The 26,656-nt window shown below is 36.9% G+C and overlaps 1 long non-coding RNA gene across 2 annotated transcripts; it reads right to left on the bottom strand.

The window, feature by feature from the left end:
- Window positions 1–317: 317 nt before the first annotated feature.
- LOC148659294 (uncharacterized) lies at window positions 318–25,611 on the bottom strand. Of its 2 annotated transcripts, XR_015940406.1 has the most exons (5): window positions 25,215–25,611; window positions 16,003–16,058; window positions 14,361–14,423; window positions 1,188–1,298; window positions 318–937 (listed from the first exon to the last, which is right to left on the bottom strand). It is a non-coding gene; the product is annotated as an uncharacterized LOC148659294 (long non-coding RNA). The 2 variants fall into 2 exon arrangements; XR_015940405.1 differs by lacking the exons at window positions 14,361–14,423; window positions 16,003–16,058 and having other exon boundaries at window positions 25,215–25,609.
- Window positions 25,612–26,656: the final 1,045 nt, after the last annotated feature.

A 26,656-nucleotide genomic window follows, 5' to 3' on the forward strand; every position in this document is an offset into this window, starting at 1 on the left:
CACTTTTTATGCTTGAATACATTTTTTTGTTTTCCTACAGATTTTATAGATTCTTGTAATTAATACCATGTCTTACTATTTTTGTAAAGTAAAACCAAGGCCCAATTTGAAAAAAAAGTGAAAGGAGAAAGTCTTATCTTTCTGTTATAATAGCTTCAACAGCAAGTAACTCCGTTATGGGGCAATGAGATCAAACTCAATTCTGAAACTCACTCTCTCAGACAGTATTACCCTTGTAATACTGTGATGTAAAGGGTAAGAACAGGTGTACTACATTCACAACAATGCTGACAAAAATAAAAATTAGGGAAATTAGATTTATACAGTAACTGAGTTTATTATAACAGGACAGAAAGGAATATAGGCATTTCGGCTGCAGAAGAATCAACATCATACATGCCAGCAGCCATATCACTCTGCAACTCACAACTGGCAACCCACTGAAGCCAAGCAGGTGTGAGCCTGGTCAGTACCTGGATGGGAGACCTCCTGGGAAAAACTAAGGTTGCCGCTGGAAGAGGTGTTAGTGGGGACAGCAGGGGGCGCTCACCCTATGGTCCACATGGGTCCTAATGCCCCAGTATAGTGACGGGAATAATATGCTGCAAACAGGCACCCTCCTTCAGATGAGATGTAAAACCGAGGTCCTGACTTTCTGTGGTCATTAAAAATCCCAGGGCGTTTCTTGAAAAGAGTAGGGGTGTAACCCCGGTATCCTGGTCAAATTTCTCATTGGCCCTTACCAATCAGGGCCTCCTAATAATCCCCATCTCTGAACTGGCTTCATCACTCTGTTCTCCTCCCCACTGATAGCTGGTGTGTGGTGAGCGTTCTGGTGCACTATGGCTGCCGTCGCATCATCCAGGTGGGGCTGCACATCGGCGTTGGTGGAGGGGATTATCTGTAAAGCTCTTTGAGTGGAGTGTCCAGAAAAGTGCTATACAAGTGTAAGCAATTATTATTATTATTATTATTATTATTACCATCTAATAAATATGTTTAATAGATTGTATACATTAATTAATATGGATTAGCTCTATTATTTCTCAACATGAGCAAGCAGAACTGACTTAACAGGCTTCTAATTTCTCTTTTTTGCATATATCTGTATATGTTTTTGCTGTGTTACTTAAGAACCACACACATTTTCTAATGCATTAGACAAAGAAAAAACAAAGGTCTACTACCTGCAAATTCTTCAGAGTTCTGAGACCCTAGGTTATCAGCTGTTGTTCTGACAGTCTTTATGGTCATGTCTAAAGGATTAATTCACTGTATTGTCTGTAACCAGCCGTACACTGGAGAAACAAAAAGAAAATTAGGTGACAACTTTGTGCAACATTTCCAAAGAATTTGAATACCACAGCATTTTGCAGTTGCCTGACACTTCAATAAATCAGTGTTATAGAGCAAATGACAAAACTTTACAAAATAAAATGAGAACTGATATTCAAACTGGCGACTTTGGAACCTTTGGGGAAAAACTATTCTTTCCTGCCATCATCCCAACACCATGCACAGATATTGTGAACAATGACAAGTTTAGTGCGATGTGGCTTTGTTTCTTTCTAAACAGCTAAAGATTGACCTCATCCTTCAGGAAACATCCTGGAACAAATTACTGTTTAATAACTTAAATCTTATTTGTACATTACAGTATGAGTTGTCTTAAAACATTACAGCCCCCAGTACTGCTGTAACATGATGAGAGATAAGACCTCATTAATACGCATACACAAAATTCATAGGCCCTACATGCTCCTAACTACCCTAACATGGAGGGTGTTCCATGTTAGATAGATACAGCTGCAGCCATGTCTTAAATTAATGAATCTGCACTGTCTTCTTAACTTGCACTTACTTAAAAAGTGTTAAAAAGTATCATTAGCAAATATAGTTGAACTAACAGAACATATTACACCCAACATATCTATGAATAACCTTGATTCAGATACTGAGATGCAAAACATTTTTCTGTAGTCGTGCCGGGGTAGTTAGTGTCAAGTTAGTCACATTGAGACTTCACCCAACTTTGTTGAAAAAGCTGAAAGCCACCTGCTGTAATCTAGAGCATGTTTTAACTCAATAAACACATTTGAGCTAGAACTAGATTAGCATCTTAGAAACAGAAAAAATCCATTGTTTCTTCTAAAGTATTTCTCAGTGGCATCAAGTGATTGACTGGGTGTGATTTACACTATGAAGGGAAAAGAGTATGGGAATTAAAACAGGGCAATGTCTGAAATGCCGAGGCCAAGGTGTGCAAACATCCCAAAGGCTTCTCTTCTTTCAGGAGCAATTCCCTTGTCTCCCTTGGAGCTGTCCAGGTCCCTCCCACCTCTGTCACTTTGCCTGTTATAGTGTTTCATTCATAAAAGAAAACTCCTGCTGCGATTATAGAAGTTTGCATGGTTGAGAACATCCTGCAGATTTGCTGTAAAGATAAAAGTTTCAAGTGCATTCTTCTGGGGATTAGTTTTCATACTTTCATAAGAAAGAAGCACTGAAACAAAGGTGTGCAATCTGTTTAACTCTGAAAGGCTCTTCCATTGCTCCTCACACCAATGCTATAAGAAAGATCTTAATTGAGGATTAAGGATTAGTTGCAAATGGACTAATGTTAAACATTGATGTAATGACCTTTGCTGATCAAGTTCAGTCGAGGCCAAGGAAAAGTGTCTAAAGGGATCAATGCCTTAGAGAGGGTGTTAAAGCCTGCATCTGAGGGTGTTCTTTTGTCACTGTAGGAAATCCACCTCTCAAGCAAATGTTTCACACATAAACTGAGCATATTGCCAGGACAAAATATTACAAAGAGCCCTCTCTGTGTGTCATTTTCCATGTTATCCCATCGTCATTTATAATATCTGTTAATGCTAAGGGTTTAAATAAGTAAAAGTAATAGTTTACCATTTGACATAGCAGTTCAAAGTCTATATAGTTAAGTGCTCTGGGATGTCGGCAAAATGCCTTCAAAAAGCCTAATATGTTATTGGTTATTGCTAACACCCTACAAAGACAACAAGGACCAAATCTGTTCATAAAGACTGTGCTATTTGTTTGTTGTTCACCTTGGTTTTGTACCCAGCTGTATTTAAAGCTCTGGAACATCATGTTAAAGTACCAAAAACAATTTTAAAAATCGAAAAAATATCCATTATAAAGATTTTCTTAGTATTCAGACGTTGGGCCCAAGGAAAGTGTAGTTAAAAACAATTAAACTGCTGCACACACAATGAAAGGAGAGGTGGAGTAACCTAAATATGTGCTAATACCATGGTAGCACCTCAAATGCACTGAAAACAGCATAATAAAGGTTCACAACAAACCAAACAATTGCGAGGATCCACTTACACTCAGACCAATTAATTCGTATACTGCCAATCACCTGTTTTGGCTCAGGCAAGCCTACCCTATGAACTCTTCTCAGAATCTTTACCAAGATCAAACTTTGTCTCTTTCTCTCCTAGAAGGTCACACAAATAAAATCCCCAAATTCTTTTGTTTTGTAGCCAAAGCAGCCAAAGAAAAAAATCACACATTCTAGATCCCCAGCCAAGGTCATCACATTAGTTTTATTAGCAATTAAATGAATTATGTGGAAAAAAAAACACATATTTTCCAAAAATAGAAACTATTTATTTTTCTACCAAAATCAAGTCTCTTACGTCCAAGCAACAGAGTTAGCATACTTTGGCAGTTCTTGAAATGAACAAAACAACAGCATAAACAGACAAACGAAACCAGCCCACAATAAAATCTGACTAACGAGGCAGGCGTTCTTGTAAAAATCCAAACACATTTTCCTTCAAAAAGTGGCCTGCGCAGTTTCAAGATAACAGATGGCTGCTTGGAGCATTTTACCAAACTAGTCCCAACAGTGTTCTTCCTAATTGTGCTCCTCTGACATCATGTGGGAAAAAAAGAAAAACTCAAACTTACAGATCCACCCACCCTTTTGTCATTCTGAGGCATGAGAGTGGTGGCAGAACTGTTGATTCAAAGTATTAATAAGCATCTAACTTAATATCACAGCACAATTCAGAAACATAACTTGCATTTTTGCCTCGTTATCATACCTTAGGCAGGAAGACGAAACCAATATCCTGCTGATTCCAAAAGAAAGCACACACTCTTACAATTCTCAAAGCCATGTTGAAGTAATTAACCCCCTCCCTTCACCTCTTTTTTGACACTATTACTGATTTACTTGTTCTGAGAGGAAGGTAACAGAGATCTTTTTGTTTACTGTCAAACAGATGGTAAAGCACACAAATGCACTTATGCTATGACTATTATTTGGGACCTTGTCCAAGAAATGTAAAGACAAAATCATTCTTTATTTGAAGTTCAAAATGAAGCTGAATCATTTGAAATGAAAAAAAAACTATCATCAGTACCAGATATTGTTTAGATCATACAGTATAGATGCAATGTTTACTGTTGTCATTACTTGAAGTGTACAAGGCTGACCTGTGCTCCTGGCAGGTGTACAATCAGAGCTCCTAAACACAGACCGCAGATATCATTAATTCTCTTAGTAGGATAAGGCTGGATTAAGCTGCTTTGGAATAATTGAAGGATCTGCCCCTGAAACATAAGAAACATTAGCTTGTGTCTGAACCACATCAAATCTTTTCTTACTTGGTGCTTCAGAAGTGCTGCCCACATCAAGTATTTGTATGCCAGCAAGAGGAGTTTTCTGATGGGAATATGTAAAGAATTACAATGTTTACATAAAGAATTTTTGCAAAGAATGTAGAAGCTGATGCTGTGCCTTGTAAATGCAAGTACACAAACTGCATCTATGTACTGTAGCTTTTGGTGTTTTACCAGTACAACGATACAGGTCTCAAAACATTAGACAGGTCTCAAAGAATGAGAGAAGAGCATTCAACACACTTTGTAGTTTGTAGATGACTGATCTGAGGGTCTCATCCAGCCTTTTCCCAAAAAAAGAACGATTTTTAGCTTCAGCAACATGGCTGGGTAGCCTGTTCCCAGGCTACCCTCACTGCCAAATGTGTAAAGAAACGTTACTGTTCTCAGATTTAAAAGCAGTCTCACCAGGTTTCACTCATGACCTCTAGTTCGTCTTTCGCTTCTGATACTAAAGAAGTCCAGTGGGTTAACAGGGCCTGTGCCTTTGAGGATTTTAAATACTTGAATCAATCGTAGTCTTCTCCGTTTCTAAACTTCTTCCAAACAGAATGTGCACCCTTACCACATCAATCTCACAAGAAAAAGAAAGTTTTATCATTTCTAACTTTGGGGCCTGCTTTATTTGTAGAATATTCCCCCTAGGACTTGAGGCTTGTACAGTAGCAAATATTGATTAAGCATGAAGGCCCTTGAGTTTTGTTCTTTGACTTTTTGTTTTCCACAAATAGGTCACCCCTTAAAAGCTATTCTTTTCTTTTCTCCCATAAGGATGTTCCTGTTAATGAGATAATTCATCTGAGTGTACCCTTAATAGCTATGCTAAAACGCTGCCAATTTTTTTCTTTTTGTTACAAACGGGTAACTACTTAAAAATTCTAAAATTATCCTGTGCTTTTAATTGCATCCAATGCACAAGTTCATCATACTGTGTCTTTGGTTTGTCAGCCTCTTTTTAGTTGACTTGGCCAACATCAGTATGATTTAAAAACAACAAATGAGGCATCATCCTGGATACTTCCTGGTCAAAGGAATATTTTAATTTAGTTTTATGCTGTAATAGATAACACACTGTTGGCTTTTGTTTTGATTGCTGTGGGATAAAATATAACTTTGCAGGAAACAAATTTGTGCGTAGCTTACCTTACGTTTTCATTTCGGGACAGGGTAACCGAACTTTGCTAAATGTGAAATTAACAACATCACAGTGATAAGGGCAACACTTCAAAGGAGGAAAACAAGACTGTGACAGATGGGAGGACTGGTTAAGAGGAGGTAGGATGTTTTAAAGTTTGCCAGTGCCAGTCCTTGAGTGGGTCTGCTTTGAGAAAGATCATATAAACATTACACTCTGTCTGGGTAATTGATCCCAAATGCTGTTTGACAACGGTTTTCATTGCCGACACTTCACATGCTTACTGAACATAGCTGAGTTTTTTGGCAGCACTGTGAATGCCACAACAACTCAGCACTCATTAAATCTCGTGTAGTGTGAGGTTTTCTCCTCCTCAGATAGCCTGCTATAGAAATTAGAAAAAGGCACCAGCTGAGTGAATTGTTGTCATAGACTGTTCTAAGAATCTCTTCCTGGTTTGAAAAACTTTGGGTTAGGGACTGTAGTTTGAAAAAGGAGCAGATATACCAGTATATAACCACAGAATGCCCCATTTTCCCAGAGAAAACACCAGCCTTTTGAATGCCTCAGAGTAGCAGAAACTGTTGTGTTTTTAGATGCTTTATTTTATGTTGTAAATACATACTTTATTTTCCTGTGTCAAGGCTGATCAATGGAACACAGCTCAATATTCTGTCCCATGCACATTACAACCTAAAGGATTTTCCCACTAACTGGGGCAGAAAAGGGATGCTAAGGAGAGTTTTGGTGTATAGAGAAGGAGGCACGGTTAGGTGAGTTATCTGGACTTAAAAATAAAAACATGGTGAAAAACTGAATGTGTGAACTGCAGCAATTAACTGCCGTATACATAAACAATTGCAGACTCAAATTGATCTATTGTTGCATACATTATATGCAATTTGCATGTTGACAGTAATAAGTTGACTACATGAATCAAATTCTGACACTTAGGTCAAATTTGAAACCCTTATAATTATGCAGCTCCAGAGTCAGCAAGTGCTTGAGCCTCTTGAAGGAGAGAGCAAGCAGCCCCTCTTCTCTCAATGTCGTGACCTTGCAGCTCTCACTGGTGTGCCATAGTGATACAACGGGCATGAGGACGGCAGCCTGATCTGAAGTCCAGCGCTGGTAGAAAAACAAATCTAGGCAGAAAAATGCAACAGTGATATTTGGGGTTCGCCAGCAAATATGTGCACTATGGTAAGAAAGATGTATTTCAGAACAACAATGCCTTTTAAAGCTTGGAACTCTTACCTTGCTTTTCCAGAATAAATAGCCATCTCCTCCTTCGAAAGGCACAGAGAAGCTGGCTCACACTCTGCCGTGACATAGTTTCCTAAGTCTGCTTAAAGTGCAGTAATTATACAACACATACTGTAGGATGGGTATTGCCTGCTCCATTTCATTAATACCCTACTTCTGGCATTTAAATTTGGGACAAAAACAGCACAATCAATCATATTTATATACATACAGCATCTCCAAAGATAAGGCTTAACTGCAATGCAAATGAGCTGTGGTGATCAGTGCTCAACGTCATTAATACATTGTTACTACTTTCATTCAGGGGTGAGCGCATTAACCGCAAGGGTGAGTGAAGAGACCTTTAACACTAGTAAACAGTTTACAGATCCAGCCATTCTAGTCTAGCTGTAAAACTTCTAACAACTTTAATATAGATGCAATACCGGCGCTTCAGAGTTCCAGCAAAAAAAAAAATACCACAGGTTTAAAAATAATAAATAAAGTTGAATAAGCTTGTATAATGAATGTCTTTGGAATTTTATTTTTTCTTCAACGTTAAAGATCCTTACCCAGTGTTTCCTCACACCACCTACTTGAAGGTTTTTAACACCTCACCTGGTCCTTGAAATTAAGCTTCGGAGAAAAAACAGGGGGAGCCTGCATAGTTTCACACTTAAACGTCTAGAGCACTGAGCTGACATCATGTTCTCAGATAAAACACTAACAACCTCCACTGATGGAAAGGAACATTTTATTCACTCAGACTCCGCTCTGAAAATGATCACAGGAACATATGGATAACCTTTCAATATTGTGTTTTTTTTTTTCAAATATTCCACTTGCCAGGATACAGTCTTTTCTTAGAATAGAGATTCATAGGGCAGGAGATTCATAGGGCAGGTTAGCGTGATGACTGATCAAACAACCCAAAACCTGCCTCACCGGGCAACACAGAACTTTTTACTTTTGACACCAGGCACCGCACAGACAGTGGGGCTGAAGTGCCAAGCAGCACTGTTTCCTTATGGTCTGCTAACTAGCTGTTTTCAAAAACCTGGACAGGTAAGCATAATAAGCTTGAAATTTCCAAGTGTTGGCCACAAGCCACTGTTGGCTATTTCTCCCAGTAGTCCTCATTAGAAAAAAGCTGCTTCCAATTAGGTCCAATCCACACGCCGAATCAATCTTCCTCCGCAGGCCCCTGCTCTTTGATTAGTTCTGAAAATATTTATATTTCCTAATAACTCGAATCTTGTCCAGCGGCCCATGATTAAACCCAGACAGAGGCGGCAAATGGAATGAGAGAAGGAAAGAGTGGAAAATAATATCTTTTTTTTTTTCACTGTGGCTCGCTATTAGAGAGAAATGGAAACCTGGCAATTTGAAGCTGTAAAGCTGTCAGCTTGAGTTCTGTAATAAATAAAGATTTAGGGCTTCATGTGAACCAAACTGAACTTTTTTGTGTTAAATTCATTTTTAACACCATTGATCCATATTTTTACAAAAAAAAATACAGCAAGTCTCTTAAAAAATAACAATTGCTTATTGTTCACCACCAGTGCATATTCCCTTGGTGTTAAATCACTTCCAGAAAAAAAATCCAAAATTGCATTATAAATCCAAATAATCATGTTAGTAATTTAAAAAACAGAATTTTGAAAACATACATTTACTTATTTAATATACATGTATAGAAGCTGTAAACAACATACTCAATGTTCAACATTTACAAGTATCATATACTGTATTTAAAAGAGTTCATACAAATCTTATACAAAACAAGTACAAATAATATATGTTGTCTTGGAATAATTTTAGCAAATCCATTACCTGCTTTACAGGGTAACAAACTGTGCTTGCCATTAGATTCAAGAAAACAAAAAAGTACAAACAACACAGTAAAAATAACCTCCGTTCACCATAAATGTTGTGATTGATCACCAGCTAAGGAATAGAGGAGAATCTTACATTCAGACCTTAGACATCCATTCCAGTTAAATGGCAATTTTGTCAATGAAAAGACTAAATTTATAACTAATCAGAGCTGTCCGTAATCATTAATACAAAAGAAGAAAACATTGGGTGAGATGTGAATATTAAACACTGAAACACTGAAAATTCTGTGTTCTACCTGTCCTGTATTTTTCTGAGTTTTAAAATGTTAGTCTAAGCAGGAAATCTAATAATGACGATAATGAAATTTGCGCAGGAAATTTCCATAGAGCAGTACTACAAGGTACTACATAAAACAGAGTAAATTGAAAGGGGAAAGAAATTAAACACATTTTTCGAGGGTATGTTTCAATTAAGAATGAGCAATCTAAAAGCTCTAATCTCATGTAAATCAAAATGTGTTATTTGTTTTCCTTTCTCACCAGGATATTTATTGCCCTCTATATACCACCAAAAAGATTTTGTAAGTTTGTAATGGGGATTTGTGATGGTCCACCTTTCTGTCTGTGTCTTTTAGACCTATTTACTACATTTACCTTGCTACACCTATGTATCTGGGACTGTCCCTGTACGATATTTATAAGTGAACTCCAGAATTGGGTGTCACTGGTTCACCACAGATGATGTGTGACACGGCACCTCCTGGTGCATTAATCTCTGACATCAGGATAATGGGAAAGGAATGTTATAGCTCCTTTCACCGGGGTTTTTGTTAACACACAGTCTCTGCTTCCCAAATAGTTTGGAAGCAAGAATAAACAAAATGTAAAAACTACAAAAGGATTTTTTCCTCCTCCCCATATAAATTAATATTAAGGAAGATGCACACATATATCTTCCCATAAAGTGCGATTTTCCAAAATTTAGTTTTGTTTGATTAAGTGTCTAATGGCCGTGATCGTCTGATAACTAAGCATTTGCCTGTAATTTATCTTGTGTCTGAGGATAAATTTACAGCAAAGCAGTGCTTTCCCAACACTGACAAGTCCTATTAATCTTCTTCAGACACATTTCAATAGGTGGCTACATCTGCACCATGTGACGCCTAATGTCTCCACTGGAGGCATTCAGGAAAGCTGAGACAGTGGATCTATGTCTTGTGTGCTACATCAGGGCACTGCACAATAGTACATGTATTTTTTAAGTAAAGGGGTGTCTTTCAATTGCTTGTCGAAAACTGACACTGGCGTTAGCTCAAGGTAAATAACAATTAAAAATGGGTTTAAAGTTACCTACTTGTCTAGTAATAATATATAGGCATGCAGTCTATGTTTGTATGTTTATTTTCATACATACCGCTACTATACAATCAATAATACATAAATGAGCTCGGGATCTAATCAATATATTTTCTATTGTGATCAGTTTTTGGAACTTTTTAAAAGAAATACATTATAGTTAATTATTTAAATTCAAAATAGAAATAGGCAAGTGTACAGTATACATTCTGGAAAGATGTGAATTTTCCAAAACAGTACAGAATAATTATTAAATACATTTATTTTATATCAGCTGCACTATTTTAGAGCTAGAGTTGTTATGAATACAATTTCTAGTTTGAGACATTGTGAATGTGTTTTCTTTTGAAATGTAAATTGTGAAAATGCCGACTAATTCAAAGTTGTTTTTTATTTTTTTGATCACAATTATTAGAGAAGAGCTCTTTTAATTGCAATTACACATTTATTCAGCTTTATTTCATGTTGTGAAAGCAAATCAAACTCTTATTTTTTTCTGTTTATTTCAGATGCCTAAAAAAATCGTCTTGGTAGAAGGTAAAGTTTAGAAGAGTTTGGAATTCCAATCTTGTTAAGATCAATTTTCTTACATTGTTTTCAGTTATCTTTACATTTCTCCCTTCATGTTTTCTATTATAAGCGGAGGCTTTCTAGCACTAGAAGACGGCGTAGACCTCAAGATGCAATGTAACGTTGCCTCGGTCCCATTTCTTGGTGGCCTGCAGGCAGTGCTGCTTTAAATTCTCCACATCATCATCCTCCCCAGCCAGAGTTCATCCAGAATGATCAGTCCAAAAGCATGCTTAAAAAAAGTCTCTAGCTTTTGCCAAATAATGCAGAAATCAATCTTTTCTTTTTATACAGATTTTTTAAGAATGACTGCTTTCTAGTAATTTTTAGTTTTCATTCTCTCTTTGTGCTGACATCTTAACACTTTATTCTTCATTTAGCTCCTGTATGGTCAAAGCACGTGAATTTTCGGCTGTTACCTAAATTGTTCAATAACATGTACAAAATAATGAAAGAAGAATCAATGTCTATATGTATATAATAATTTGTATATATATATAATTTGTCTAAATACATAGTATACACAAATAAGCCTTTGCTGTGCAACATTCAATATGAATGATTTTATGAAACAATGCTATTTGTAAAAGTATTTTATTTAATTTTCCTACTTTTCAAGACTGTATTTTGTTTATTGTTTTTTTCCTTCTTATTTTCTATCAATCTTTAAAAAAATACTTAAGCTTATTTGAAAATAAAAGGAAACAATTTGTGATTGTTCCCAGCTAGTCTTCAATTTATAGCTTATGATTTAAAAATATGTAGTTTTTTAAAATTCCATTGAATGGTCAGTTTGTCAGAAAAGAAGTCCCCATACTAACAGTTGAACTTGATTTCGTTATATCCTCTTTGTTGTCCCCGAGTGTGCAGAACCTTGTAGCTTATTCCACAGGAGGCAGAACAGAAAAAAACAAAGTAAAACATGTACTTACATTTGAACAAAAACATGAAATGAAAAGAAAATATTCGAAGAAAACAACTTCACACAGACCATGATGTATGTATCTCAGGGGATTTCCTTATTTGTTTCTTAATTGTTTCTGGCCAGAAAAAAAACTACATTTCCTCAATGGTTTTCAGATGTTAACTGAAAGTATTTTATGAAAAGCAGCAGTGTTACTCGTGCATAAACAAAAGGTTGAACAAATCTAACATTCCGCAGAAAGATGCATTTTGCCTTGTTTTACCTTTCTTTCCTATCAGAAGAAATGTATCCCTCCTGCTTGAACTAATAAAGAAGCCTTCGGGTTATAGAAAGAAGTTTAATAGTGCATTAATAAGACAATCATGGCCTTACTCATGAATAACAGTCCAATCATTGATTTATACATACTGTACATATTCTAACAAAATGCAAATGCAATATCTATGAATATTTTAGAAAGTTAAAAAGTAGCAGCTAGAAAACCTTTTAATTCTGCTTGAGTAATAATGAGCAAATATATATTCAACTGTTGCAGACAGAAGTGTGACATGTCTCTGCTGACATTTTTGCTGTGCAAAGAAAGTAAAAAGGGGGCAAAGAAAGAAAAAATATTACGCCTGGTGAAAAACTATGTAGGTGGAGCAGGGTGGTTTAAAAACAGGTGGACCCCACAACATTTTCTTATGAGTTCAGACACTGAGAAATGAGAACATCTCTTTGTAATACAAGTGATGTTTCAGGTGTTTGTTGTGGCTGTCGTGTAAGTGCTCATCGCTGTGGTGTGTGGGTTCAAAATCACACGTGAAATGATTCTAAACAAAATGAAGTGTAATGCCTAGTATTTAAGTCATTGTCACACCTCTTTTTGTGCAAATCTGGTCTCCCAATCCTTTTTTTATTAAAGTCTCATTTTGTAGATAGAGTGGGCGTGTATCCTGTCAGCGGTGGGTCACTTTGCTCTTTTCAGCAAGAAATAAAGGGGTGAGGCTCAACACCTAAAAAAATCATTAATTGCTGATTTTATGATATGACACTTGAAACACAATTTAAAATGCCACCAGTGTAACTGATTGAAGAAATATCCGTGCACTGCAGAAACACAGCTGAAACATTGGGCTGTTACCTGAAAAAAAAAAAATGAACCTGCAGCTCACATTAAAAGCAGACCCCCTTGCACTCAGGAGTCACTTTGTTGTGGGTGGCAGGTTGAAAACTCTGAGTACGAGTTATACAAGACAAATTAAGTCCTTCTGTGTCAGGAGCTCTCTGCTGTGGATAACATTCGTGACAAAACATTATTGAACACACACTAGATCAACTTTCATTTTAATGTTACTTACTTGACCCATCACTCTTAAAAAAAAAAGATAAAACAAAACTTGATGGAATAACTCTAGTGCAACATTACACCCAACCTGTCTCTTTCTATTATCATCCTTTTAAAGTGTATATAACATTTTTTAAAGAAATGTAGACGGTAGAGATAGAAGAAAGGAGTCTGGCATTCAGCCTAAAGAGAAATCATTGAAACAAATTAATCCTTCGCCGTTTAAATTGACACTGTAATCCATCATCGGTGAATCGAACTCTGTAAGCTATCTTGAATCTGCTGCTTTCTTAGATTGGCCCTCAGGGCAAGCAGACACCAAGGGGAAAAGAGTAACCAACACCTTTGAATTTACAACAGAAAAACAGACGTACTATCCTCATTCTCGGATATGGTTTTGGCTCCTTGTTGTTCTCAACATCACAAAAATATCAGAAACTAGAAGCTTTTATTTGTACATTTAACACCTTTCTTTTACATTTCTGTGTACACCGGCATTTGTGAATTATGACCTTCATCATAAGAAAATACAATTTGCACATACAAGAAAATACGTCCCTTTTGCTCGTGTCAGTAGGGTTTTATAAATCGGGAGGTTTGTCGTTTTCAGTTACACAGATTAAGTAGCATTTGTGTGGTTTGGTAAGTATTTTCAAAGAGTAAGCAAACATAAATCATAACATTAATCAAAAACTATCAAATTAGTGAACTCCTTCCCAAAAATTGACCTTTGTTAACTGTTAAGGGTAAATGATATACAGTTGATCTCGGTTTTACAAAAAGGTGGATTATCAAATATGCAGAAGGTAACAAAGATTTGTTAAAAGCTGTCATTAATCTCATAACTGCATGAGATTTATTTCAGTCACTGTACAGGTATTTTATTGAGCAGACTCCAATGTGCTTGGGACCACTTTGGCTCTTTAATATTATATTATTCTGTCATACGCTATTTTATCCAAATAAAAGCATACACAGAGGTTTGTTTTTTCTTCTTTGGTATACTGCCTGGGAGAGGTTATTCTTGTCCTGTTTTCACGTGACATGTTGCTAAATATTTTATTCTTTTTGTTGTGGAAAGGTTCAGACGTACGGTAAGAGAGACTGCAGATATGACAACACGGCCCCTTCTCCCACCCCCACTGGAATAAAATTAATGTGCCTCAGCCATGCCCAGGGGGGACCACCTTCTAATGGGGATGATAGATGAGCCTCCATCTTTTGCTTTAGGTCTATGCAGAATGCTCATACAGTATGCAGCTGTGTTTCTCTTTATATCACTTTTTACCTCCGCCGATATCATACCTATTCATAACGCACCCTGTCGAGACGCCATCTCTGTGCCATATCTGGAGTGCCATTCAGCCCCTGCAGTCAAAATGAAATGGGTGAGCAACCAACTCTAATGTTTGTTTGCTTTTTGTGACATTAGAATGGTGCCCCTTAGAAAAGCTCTGCTTTGGTGTCTCAACACTGCAACCCAGTGCTGAGAGAGTGGCACCTTTTGAGTCTCTCATCCCACCAGTCTGAGTCTGGCACGCGGTTTTCAGGTGTGCAGTACTGGTACACTGCAGGGGAGAGTGAAAAAGGCACATGCATGGCACTGCGCCTTCACGATCAAGCTTAAAGCCACGTGATTTTTTTTTCTAAAAACCTGCCAATTGTTTCTTACATATTGTCTTTCTCTTTCCTTCATTTCTTCATGGAGTGACTGCAGCTTTGTTAGTTTCGCAGCACAAACATTTTTTAAAACCAAAACCTCACACTTACATCAGACTGAAGGAAAGAAATATAGGTGCTTTCTGGGGGCATAGATTATATAAATCATGGGAAGGATTAAAACTACTGATGATATTTCCTCTTTAAAGCTTTACCTGTAAAACACCTTGCTAAATCAGTCATAAGTCATTTTCTTCGTGCTCCTTTGTGCACATGATAGTACGGACAATTGCAGTGTAATATTCATTTCAGGACTGTTAGAAAAAGTGTTGTTTTTCTTCCACTGAAATCAGTCCCCATGCTGCCAACAAACCACATCTACTTCTGATCATTATTAACCTTGGCTGGAATTGAACCGGTGACACAGAGGTGAAAGGCTTCATGTCCTGGTGTCAATTCTCGGAATCACTCAGCTGTGTAAACTTGCACAATGAAGCCATTAAAGGCCACAGGTCTGCAAAACCTCCTTCAGCAGGTGCGACTGTGGCTCTACCTGTGCTTTACAGAACGTCCTATTAGGTTCTGCTCACCTGTTTATCCTTTCCAAGTTATTATTAGTGTCCATGCTTGATGTAAAGGAAAGGAAAACTTAATAGCAATAACAGCTCATCTGTTCACCTCTCAAGCCTAAGTGCTGTTCTGTCTGGTTTCACTGCTTTTTTTCTTTTCTTTGTCATTTTCGAAGACTGAGAACGGTCTTTTAAAAACCTTGCTTCCGAAGGAACCTGTATTTGGCAGGGTCGCTGTCATACAACTTGGTATTATTTCTAAATCTGGAAGCAAAAGTTCTGCCACTGCAGCAAGGTCTAATATTCAAGGCATTGCTTTGCACAAAAACCATGAATGAGACTTAATAAAAAACAAGCAAGAATGGTACTTGAGAAAATATGATTTTAGTGTGAAGCAATGCCTTAAATGGGCTGCAGTCTACAAGTACTATGAAATGGCAATGTAAACACACTTGTACTTTTCGTTTTCACCCAGACAGAACTTATTTAATAGAAGCAAATACAAGATTGCATCTCATTAAACACTGAAATTGAAATGAATATCCAAATATCAACAGTTTACTCGTAGAGGTAAACATCACATAAAGCTCCAGTACACTGTACTAGTCATGTTTAACATAATGTTTTTCTAGATAACTTCTGAGTATAAATATGTGAAGAGGAGTTCATTGAAATTAAACTTGTGGAAACCCTAGTGCAAGGCACACTATCTTATTTACCTTTAATTGTATCTGAAGGTCCAATTCAGCTTTCATTCTGTCCCCAGGCAAATCTGCTGAAGGCGGTGACAGAAACATTAATACTTTATTTGGATTACAAATGTAATGAAATAATACAGATTTCCATCACATTCAGTGGACCTTAACCACGTTTCACTACAGTGATATCCAGTTAACGTATTCTGTGCTATGTTGGTTGACAGACTATTCTGTAATTTCTACCATTCACTAGCTCAGAATTAATTCAGTGTTTCAGACAGGCGCAGAATAACATGACCAAATTCCTGGCATCAGTGTAAGGTTTGCAGCTTTTAATTTTCTTTAATTATGATATTAGTTTTATTGCATCTTTCTTATTAAGATTTCACTGTTCTTCTAGTTTCCCTGCCTGTGTCTCATTTATTATACCACTCGCTAATACTCTGTCTCTTCTAAATGAAGGACTAAGAACAATTCATAGTTTTACACAATAGATGCATTTCAACAGCATTTTGGTAAGGAGCATTCCAGCTGTGCTTAAACAGCTGTGCTTCAGAGCAATTACAGATAGACAGACAGACAATATTTGACTGCTGCACTTATATAGGAGCATTATTCTCCATGTTCATTAGGATAGTTTTATTTAAAGCAAGTGGAAACAATGCAGTAGACAAGCTTTTTCACTGGGTTTTCAATGACTAGCCTCAGCTGCAGTATAAGGGACTTCAGCAACTCGAAGATAATGAGAATAACATACAATCCAGTTTTAAAGCAATCAATTGAAGTGAATGCTAATGTAACAACCATCAGAAAAAAATAAAAGTTTAGTGGCTATGCAGTGCAAAAAAACACATTCATACATATAGTATAAGTTTACATACATATGTATATACTGGGGATACAAGGCTAAACTCTAAGCATTATCAGAATTTTAAAAACTCTGCATTTTTAGTTCTAAATTACATAGTTAAACTTTATCGTTGACAATAAAACTGGATAAGCAAGGACTACACATTACTGTCTCAGCATGTGGATAAAAACATTTTGAAAGATTAAACTAGAAAGAAGAATTTCAGATCTACAAGAGGAAAAATAAATATTTCCCCCCAAAAGAGATAAATAAGTAAATTCTAAATTAAAAAAGAGGGAGGGGCTGGGGGTTTGGGGTTAAAGATATATTATTGTTACACTGACAATTGAGGAAACCTCAAACTTCAAACTTCATGACTCACTAGATGCACCCTAAATGCAAACACATGTTTTCAACATGCAAACTTCACCACGCTGTGCTTTGCCCAAACGAAATTTCTAACCAGAGCTGCATTGTGATCTGAAGAGCTGCGCAGTCTTAAACAATCCTGAGGCAATGGTGTTGTTTTAAGGCTGAAAGTAATGTCGAACAAATTACAACATACTTGGGCATGAAGCCAGTGTGCTGTGTACAATAAAACCATAATCCTATTGAATTTGCCAGTAACTGATGTGAGGGACTTTAGTAGAGGCTGTAGAATTCTGTAAAAAAAATGTTTATTAAGTTCAGAAACTTAATGCAGTATTAAAAAAATAAAATTGCTAGCTCTCCCCCATTATTTTCACAAACACCTAAGGACTCTTTGAAAACAGGTCCTTCTACTCAGCCCACTGTAATTGATAACACCAAACAGTTTCATTGCAAACTGCATGCAAAAAAAAAGAAAAAAACTGTTTTCATTATTTTATTGGTAATGTCAGCTTTATTTACAAACATTCAACACTATGTACTCCTTTCAAGAGACATTACAGACATTATTTTTTAGTTTTAACCTTTCTAAGGCAAAAGAAATTTACAAAGTGATATCTAAACAAGTGAGAACAATTTAAACTAATTACTGTGTTAACAAATTCTTAACAACGAGAAAGATGTTTATACAAACAGAAATGCATTTAGCAGGTTGTGTTACAAGTTTATTTTATGATTGATGGTATTTTCATATAATTAAATACACATATAAAAAGATAAAACACTTTTCTAATAAGAGAAGTTTCACAAGATTGAATATAACATAATTGTTTTTCACTTTATACATTGTATTTTTTCACATTAAAACTGGAAAGACTCAAAACAAAAAAAATCAAGGATTTTTTAAATTACTGTCCAAAAATGTACTATACAAAGCTTTCTTCTCTTATGAATTAAAAAATGCAATTCGTTTTCGATTTACTTTAGGTTGAAAGTTCAATGCTAATTTCTAGTGCAGCCTTGGATAAAACTGTTGAATATTCTTCAACAAAACATTATAAAGACAGAAGCAAAACAATATTTATTTAGTCTCTTTGTATGTTTTCATTTTCACAAGAAGAACTATGAATATATACAAAGCTAAAGTGGTTTAAAGCTCCAAGTGTCTATCAACAGACTAAAATGTACTATTAGCATGCTTCTGCCGCAGATAATAAACCACCTATTTATACATTTGTGGTCTGATGCCATTCATACAGGAAAGGGTGAGGATTCACATCAGCATCATGCATTGTTGTAGTTACAGCTTAAAACCTATCAATTTTAAATGAAAATAAGAAAAAATGAAATTTCTTAATGAGTAGGCAACATACACCAGCACCTTAGTCACCCTTACCTTAGTGATTACTGCAAATGCTTCAAATCCAAAGGAATGAAACACAAAAGAAAAAAAAGAATAATATTCTGTTCAGGGTGCAACCTAACTACATCAGGGAGCTAAGGACTGGAGAATAATTTGACCATGGGTTAAGAAAGGAGGTTATGTTGCAGCTGACTGCTGCAAAGTCAGACAAGAAAAGGACAGAAAGAAAAGTCAAGTCCCAACCTCTGAAATGAATTCACACATATCAAGCATATGGGAACTGTGCACTGCTTTAGTGTCACCTAGAAAATCCTAACAATGGAAAGGCTTTTGGTAACACTTCCATACTGCACTGCTTTAAAATAAAGTGTTCAGTGTCGTGTACCTATTGGTAAGTGTCTCATACGGAAAGATGTTCACTGTTTTGCGTGGGTTCTAGTTAAGGTCCCTACATACCTTTAAACTGAATGACACATGTATTGTAAATGTATCCCTGATGGATGTGCTTGGATGAGATCTGGAAACCGAACAGAATTCAGTTCTTGCCTTCCCCAGAATTTCCATACCCATACAGGAAAAACAAAACGTTTTGGGGGGGGGGGGAAAGCTTATTACGCACGCCTTTAATAATAATAATAATAATAATAATAATAATAATAATAATAATAATAATAATAATAATAATAATATTTCCACTTTGAAAGAGTGTCCAGTTATTAAGTCATTCTTAGTTTAAAGAATATCACAAATACTCTCATTATGTTTAAAACAAATCCTGCTTGTTTGAAGAATAGCGGTGGATGTCAAGCTTTCAAAGAGAAACCGACTTCTTTCCGTGCGCGCGCGCCCGCGCCCGCGCCGCGCTTAGTGAAACACGGGACAAGTCGCCAATAGGTAAGGATTATCAAGTCAAGTACGATGAACTTTCGAAAACCTAGAGTCTTTAAGAAAAAAAGTACTCAGTACAAGACGGGTTGCTTTTCTCAAGTCCGTAGTTATACACCGTCTCCTTGGGTCTAACCAAATCCTACCTCTCTTTCTCTCTACTTACACTCCAGTATCGAAAGCGTCACTTCTGTTAGGTCAGAAAATTCAGTGAATAAGTATCGCTCGTGAACCATACACGAAAATGACAAATGTGTTGATAGTATTTTAACTATTCTACTATTGCAGGTTTTTTTTGGTCTGGCAATATAAACGACATTTTTTAGGCCTGCGTGCACATATGATTTGCAGTGCCAAACCTTTCTCTGTGCATACTGTGGTTTACCGATCTGTTCTACAGAAAGCACAAATATGTACCGGATCAAAATGATTTGGTTTGTAAGGGCGGTATTCTCAAATATTGAGGCTAAACATGGCTGTCAATTAGCCTACACATAGGCGCGTACATGTGCATATAAACGTTATCTCTTCCCATGTTCTTCAGGTTTGTAACAATATGAGGAAACAATGTGTATCGCTTTCCTATTAGCAGTTAAGGATCCAAGTTATTTTAAAAAAGTTTAAGACATTATTTTCTTACACTCAGTTAATCTAACCATTGAAAGCATGCCACATCACATTTTAAAATAATTTGAAAAAGTAAGAAGTAATTTAATTTTGTTGACATCCGCTCAATCTGTGTTTTTGTAAGGCCGCAATCCGTGTGGGTCAAGGACCTACCGCACTGTACAATGTACAAAATAGTTCAAGATACACCTCGAGTTTTGTGAAGAAGAACTGGCTAACTGAAATTAACAATGAACGACTCAAAATCCGCTTTTTAAGATTTAGAGTAAGAATTACACAATCATAGATAATGGGTTTATAGTACATATAACAATTGTTTCTGTAAATTCCTTGGCCGAACACTGTGTTTGAATGTTTACGATTCTGTGCTTCTTAAAATCCCCATTCGCTTAGCTGTTAGGTAGTCTTTCATATGTTTTTTGTTAATGAGGATAGTTTATTTCCATATCGAAGACTATGTAGCCATTGTGTTCTTGTGTGTTTTAGACTGAAAATTACTGTAAATATAAAATATATAACATTCTTTTTTAGCCCAAAGACGGCCTTTTTGCGTCGTTTGTTGAGGGTATTTGTGGATGTTGCTAGTATGAATTGAGCAAGTGCTGCGTTAAGTTTTGATCTAAACGCAGCCTCTTTTTTAATGCACCTTGATTATGGAGTAACTGGAAAAATGTTAATGGTAATGTAGCCTATATTATGTCCTCAGTGGAATGCGGCTGAAATCCATAATAGTTTATGTGTATTGCATTAACCTTTCGTGCATAATTAGATATTTGATATATGTATATTGTCTGTCGTGAGTTTCTTCCTTTAAGGTGTAAAGTTCTTTTTATCCAGCTGACAATGACGAATGGGAAACTGTTAAAAAATCCTAATAATTAAGGGAGGAAAAGCAGTTCTTTACCAAAGCGGCACAGAGACATTTATCTGATGCGGAAACTTCATTTAGCTGTGGTAAGACTTAAGCAGTGTTCCTGAGGAAACTTGTGTTTTGCTGTTTCGAGTGTGATTAGCACAAAAATTATCATCATCACTGTCATCGTCCAGGAAATAGAAAATTTAAACATAAATTTGGAAATATGCAATAGTGAGCAATGTTGAAAAAAGAACTTCATTGTGCATGTAAATTTAAAGACTCTTCTTCTGTTTTTCTTAACCCATTTTCTCACACACAGCCCTAAAAAGCACCTCCTGGAAAGAAGTGCTTGACAGACAGACGAATTGATAGATCGATCAATTAAGTGAGACCAATTGGTTTGGGTTTGCAGAGCACATAGTGAGCGAAATTCTTTCCTCGTTGACTTATTTTTTCTCGTCTTCTGACTCAATCAGCCTCTTAAAGTTGATTAGCCCGGTTAACCTTTGCTCTGCTCTGGGTCTGGAGGGGTTAATCAGGCCAGGATCTCAGTGACCCACGGGTCAGGATCCCACTGTCTCCGCTCCATTGGCAAGGGCGGCGATAAGATTACAGTCAACTTTTCTACGACACAGAGAGCCTCTCACCTGCACATATCCGCTTAATCGATACAGGGTTTAAACTCAAGGGAGTCTCGGCGTCCTTAATGAGGTTCTGCCTTATACCTAGGATAAGGTAATAGCACTGCTCTTCATTAGGCAGCGGACTACTTCGAGGTTAGCAAAAGACATACAGAGGAAAAACATTAAGAATGAAAAGTCTGGATTACAGAAGAGTACTTCTCTTCGTGTATATGTTTATATATGTTTATATGCTGTCAATTTCCCCCGCTACTGTATACCTTCACTGTATGCATTTGCGGTTACACCTTGCGCTTGACGTGTCGTAACTTCTCAAAACTTCACTGCTTTTTCCCTTGGCTATCATGTCATCCAAGCTTTAAAAATAAGAGCTGTCATTCTTTGAACCTAAAATGTGTCCGCTTTTCATCACCCTGAGCTCACTTTAACGGAGTCTTTGCTCTCTGCTCCCGAATGTATATTTTTCTTCGCTTGTTGTTCCTACAGCCCATACCTGTGTCTCCCGATGAAACTAACTTCTTGTTCAAGAAATTCGCGGTCAGCAATCGGCGGAGCCCGCACTCACAGCACCTCGCGCGCTCAACAACGGGGTCTCTCTTAATCGCCGGCTATCGATTCACCTAACTCCTCTCAGCCACCTCAGGACACATCTTAGAGCACCGCGGCTCAGAGTGTGCTCTTTGCTTTACAAACAATAATAAAGTGATTTACCCCTTTCTCTCTGCGCTCCAAACAGGGAAAAATCGTTAAAGTTCCTGCTATTTGTGTGTGATCAGTAAATATTTAGCGCGGTGACATCTCCGGCTCGGGTCCTAATCGATGGGGATCCCAATAGGTGGTTGCCTATTGTGTGTGGAAGCTTGCTGGGATCTATTTAAAGGTACTCTTTATGTGGAAAGGAAAAGCCTTTCATCGTGTTGTGTACCCAGCAGAAAAAAAAAAGTTATTTTTCACTCCAAACCCAATTGTCTACTCATCCATCATCTTTGTTATTTTACCAATTAGTAGATTAATTATTTTGAAACTGTTTGATGCCTTTGTTTAAGGAATCTCAAAAGGCAAACATTGCAAGGATCTTCTATTTAATTTCTTACCACTATTCTAAGACTTATTAGTAAGTACAATTATCTCCTATGATTTTAATGTTTATTCCTAACTCTATCTGCATTTCCAGTTCTGAAGCCTTCAATCTGCATACCTTCGGCCGTGTCTTGAGAATAAAGAAACCAGACGTGATTTAAAATGTTTGTAAAAAAAGTTCATTTTTAGACATTTAGGTTCAATGTTATGACAGCATTTTGACCTATTCCAAACGGAGTGGGTCCATCACCAATCAATACTAATCAATACTGTATTTAATCTTAATCCTACCTGTAACCTCACTAGTTACACTAGTTGTGAAACTCATCTAGACATGAAAATGTGCCTGTAGACTACGGTAAGAATTTTCGTTTTAGTTCCAAAGCTTCATTTGAAGTATTTAGCATCAACCGAGGCAGAAAATGTTGCACACGTTTTTTGGTTGAGAGAGCACCTATGTATCCATTGAAAGGCGGTGATCCGAAAAGACAAGGGGGGACAAATAAAAATCGATTTTAAGCGACCCCCTCTGTCCTTTTCTCACAATTCAGAGACCAGTTCTTCCGAGACAAAGGTCGATTTGGGATTTTTTTCCTTGAAAAGCACACACATACTTCGTATGAATCCCTAAACAATCTGAAATTCATCCAAACCCTGTTTAAAGCCCCGGTGGTAAATGTTTTGAGATCATCTACAAAGTGCACGGAGAACGAAAAGTAAAGAAATAATCATAGTGGAAACTTGAAAAGATTACGTTCACTGTCTTGATAGGGTTAGAATAGGCGACATCTGTGACCCTAAAGTTCAAATCAAACTGTCAGAAGAAAGAAATTACATTCTGAAAAAAAGATCAGCAGCTGTAATAATGACGGTATTTTAGGACGGGTGGTTTTGGGGTATTAGTAAATGGGTACTATGTCTCAACATGAATAATTTGTCGGTTTAACACATGCACGCATCATATCTATAATAACTACAGACTGTATCAATATGTTTCTGCTGCGGAATCCGTGCATCGGGCTTGTATTGTACATTTAGCAATAAAACTAATTAAACTATTAAGCCTGTACTGTAAAATTAACTTATATCCAAAGCATTTAAATGGAAGCAAAGACAAGCTTATTCGATCACCGGTTAATTTTAATTCCGTGAGATTTTCCAATACATCAAAGCTTAAAGACTCGCGTTGTCAGATCAGTCGCGAATTCCATTGTTTGCTTTGACAAATATTTATATACAGATGCTTATTAAAATACTTTAACTCCGTATTTTTTAATCCATACCGCTGTTTTTTAAATGTTGTGCCTAAAGGCAATGAAAGTGTTCTCGGTGTCACGGAGCCAGAGTTTGCTTTGCCTAAAACGAGCAAACGGAAGCGTACAAATCACTTCAATGGCTGCGATGAATGACTTTTTTCCTCGCTAATGCGGGGGTTTATAAATTCATAAAACTAAGTTTATACGACGGCGACAGAAAGACAGGTGTCTATATCTGCATTCCCTCCCTCTCACCCAGCCCACACAATGCAGTAGGGTGTACTAGCGCGTCTGCCTTCTGTGGAACAGAAAAGACAGGCAGAAGCACCCTAAAGGCGTCAGGAAAATTCCCCAAAGGCGTGAATTAACCTTCAGATTTTGTTTTTCTTAAGAAAATCCTCTGAAAGTTTTCCCGTCTTTTTTTTAAATGTTGCGAGTGAAGATCTGGCCAAAGAAAAGTGAAAGTTAAAACACAAATCGAAATCACTCCCTATTCGGTTGTTAATATTAATGTACTTTTTGCTTCTCCTTCAAAGGTTGCAGCCTACTTTTTATCAGTTTGCATAATCGCTTAAATAAACATTAAGAAGTGTTTTTGTGTGTATTCAATAGAGAAAAAAAACCGTCAGGTGGGAAGACAACGTTGACTCTACTGCCAAAACAGAAGACTTCTTGGTCTTTCTTTCCTGGGTAATATTAAAGGCGAAGATGCAACACGCAGAAGATGAGCACAGAAAACTTGCCTTTGGTACGTTTGTCGAAAAATGCTTTTGTTTTTTTTTATAAGGATGAGCAGACTGTTTTAATGTGAGACATGCACAGGTGAGGTGTGTCACTTCGTACTAACCTACATCAAACGGGTTTAGCCTGTAAATACATTGGCGTATAAGCACGGTTCGGGTACTGCAAAACAACTAAAGCAACGAAGGCTGTTTCGATTAGGGTCTTCCTGCTAAAAGATCAATGTACCTGCTGCTAATGAACCTTTCATTCCGCTGTACGCAAAAGTCTTGATATCCTTAGGGTACGCTAAGCCATTTTTGAGCGTGTTTTCTTCGCCGCGAACAGTCTGCTAAGATGTAGCAATGCGAGAAGAAAGTAAAAGATTTTATAAACACTATGCGAAAGCTAAAATGTTTAGCTTTATGGCTAGACAGTTCTAAGATATTAATTTGATTTACAACATTGTATATCCCTCGCTAAAAGTCGTTTTATTTACGACCCGTCTGATTGCACGGGAATGAAAACAGCCAGGACCAGTATCCTTCCATTTATCAAACAAATGGCGCAAAATGTGCATACTCACCATCGGAATGGTATGGTCAAGATCCAGCATGTGACGATATAATTTACAGAAAGCGCGTATTCTGTTTGGCAGCCGGTTTTCAAAAAGGGAACGGTGATATGATTCGAGAGAAAAAAAAGTGTTTTGAGGGGGGGAAATATCAATAATAGTTTGATATAAAAGCCAAAAACTCAAATCAGCTCCGGTATGTATCCAAAACCCAGAAAAAAACGGAGGAAAAGGAAAAACAAAACAAAGCAGAGACCCAAATGCGTTGTTCAGCTACATCCAAGCCAATTAGCAGAAAATCCTAAAGCATTAATCAGATTAAAATGGGCACAAGTTTCTTTGGTGTTGGTGAGAGACGCAAGATCGGAGCGTTTTCCCTTTAAGAGGACTCCTCTGTATTAAACCTAGAATTGAGGCAGAGATGATCCATACGCTAGGGGGCACCCAGATACTGTGATAGATCCCGTCTTTGGCATTTTTTTTTCTTTCTGGCCAGCATATGCTCTGATTTAGCACTGTAAATTTTTCAGTGGACCCAACTCTGACAGCCCCTGGTGATTTTCAAAGTACCACAAGCCAGCGGTTAAAAATTGCACCGACTTGGAAGTTCAGAAGCGCACAGGGAGCCACTTTTTCTCTTCACGGTGGCTCAGTGTCTTCGAATGAAAACAGAACTCAGGCGATTGTTAAAATGAGGAGAATAGCAATTCTAAACATGAATTTACCGCTCCGTGCCCATATGATCCATTTAAAGCGTTTTTTTCCCACACACGGCAAACAGCCTTTTTACATGTTCTCCTACATATGTGTCCAGTATATGTAAATAACTGTATGTTGGCAACATGTAGAATTCTATTCTCTACATATGGCATCATATTTTGGTTTAATTATTATTTTGGGGCATATTTTTCATAGTCGCCCGTCTTCTCCTCTGCGTTTTTCTGCTGATGGATCTTAAAGGTCTGATCTATTTTTTTTTAAATAGTGTATACCGAAACATTTAATATATCTTCGTCAATCCTTTACCAAGTTCCATATAAACATTTAACCCAAGCTTTTAATTAGACGGTCCAGTAGATACTTTGTTAATTAGGTAATAGCCCACTTCAAATGACTATATGTCACCAACATATGTCTCTATGTGTAGATAGCAATATATTTCATACACACAAATGTATAAATATAAATGTAATGTCTATGTGCGTTAATTATTCCTATGCCAAAGTACAAGAGATGTCGCTTTCTTGCAAAGAGGAAGTTTGCTTATATATATAAATACATTTTTCTGCTGACTGTGCCTAAGTAATATTTCAGTTCAACGTGTTTATACTTACATTTGCATATATGTGTATGTTGCTGTGCTTTACTTTTAGAATCCCAACCAAGGGATCTTTTATTTTTCTTTTGAGAATGAATTGATCCACATTGTTAGGAAAGACTGGAATATGTTTGTG

Source organism: Lepisosteus platostomus, chromosome 7 (assembly GCF_059453375.1).
Source record: "Lepisosteus platostomus isolate fLepPlt1 chromosome 7, fLepPlt1.hap1, whole genome shotgun sequence".
NCBI classification, from domain to species: Eukaryota; Metazoa; Chordata; class Actinopteri; order Semionotiformes; family Lepisosteidae; genus Lepisosteus; species Lepisosteus platostomus.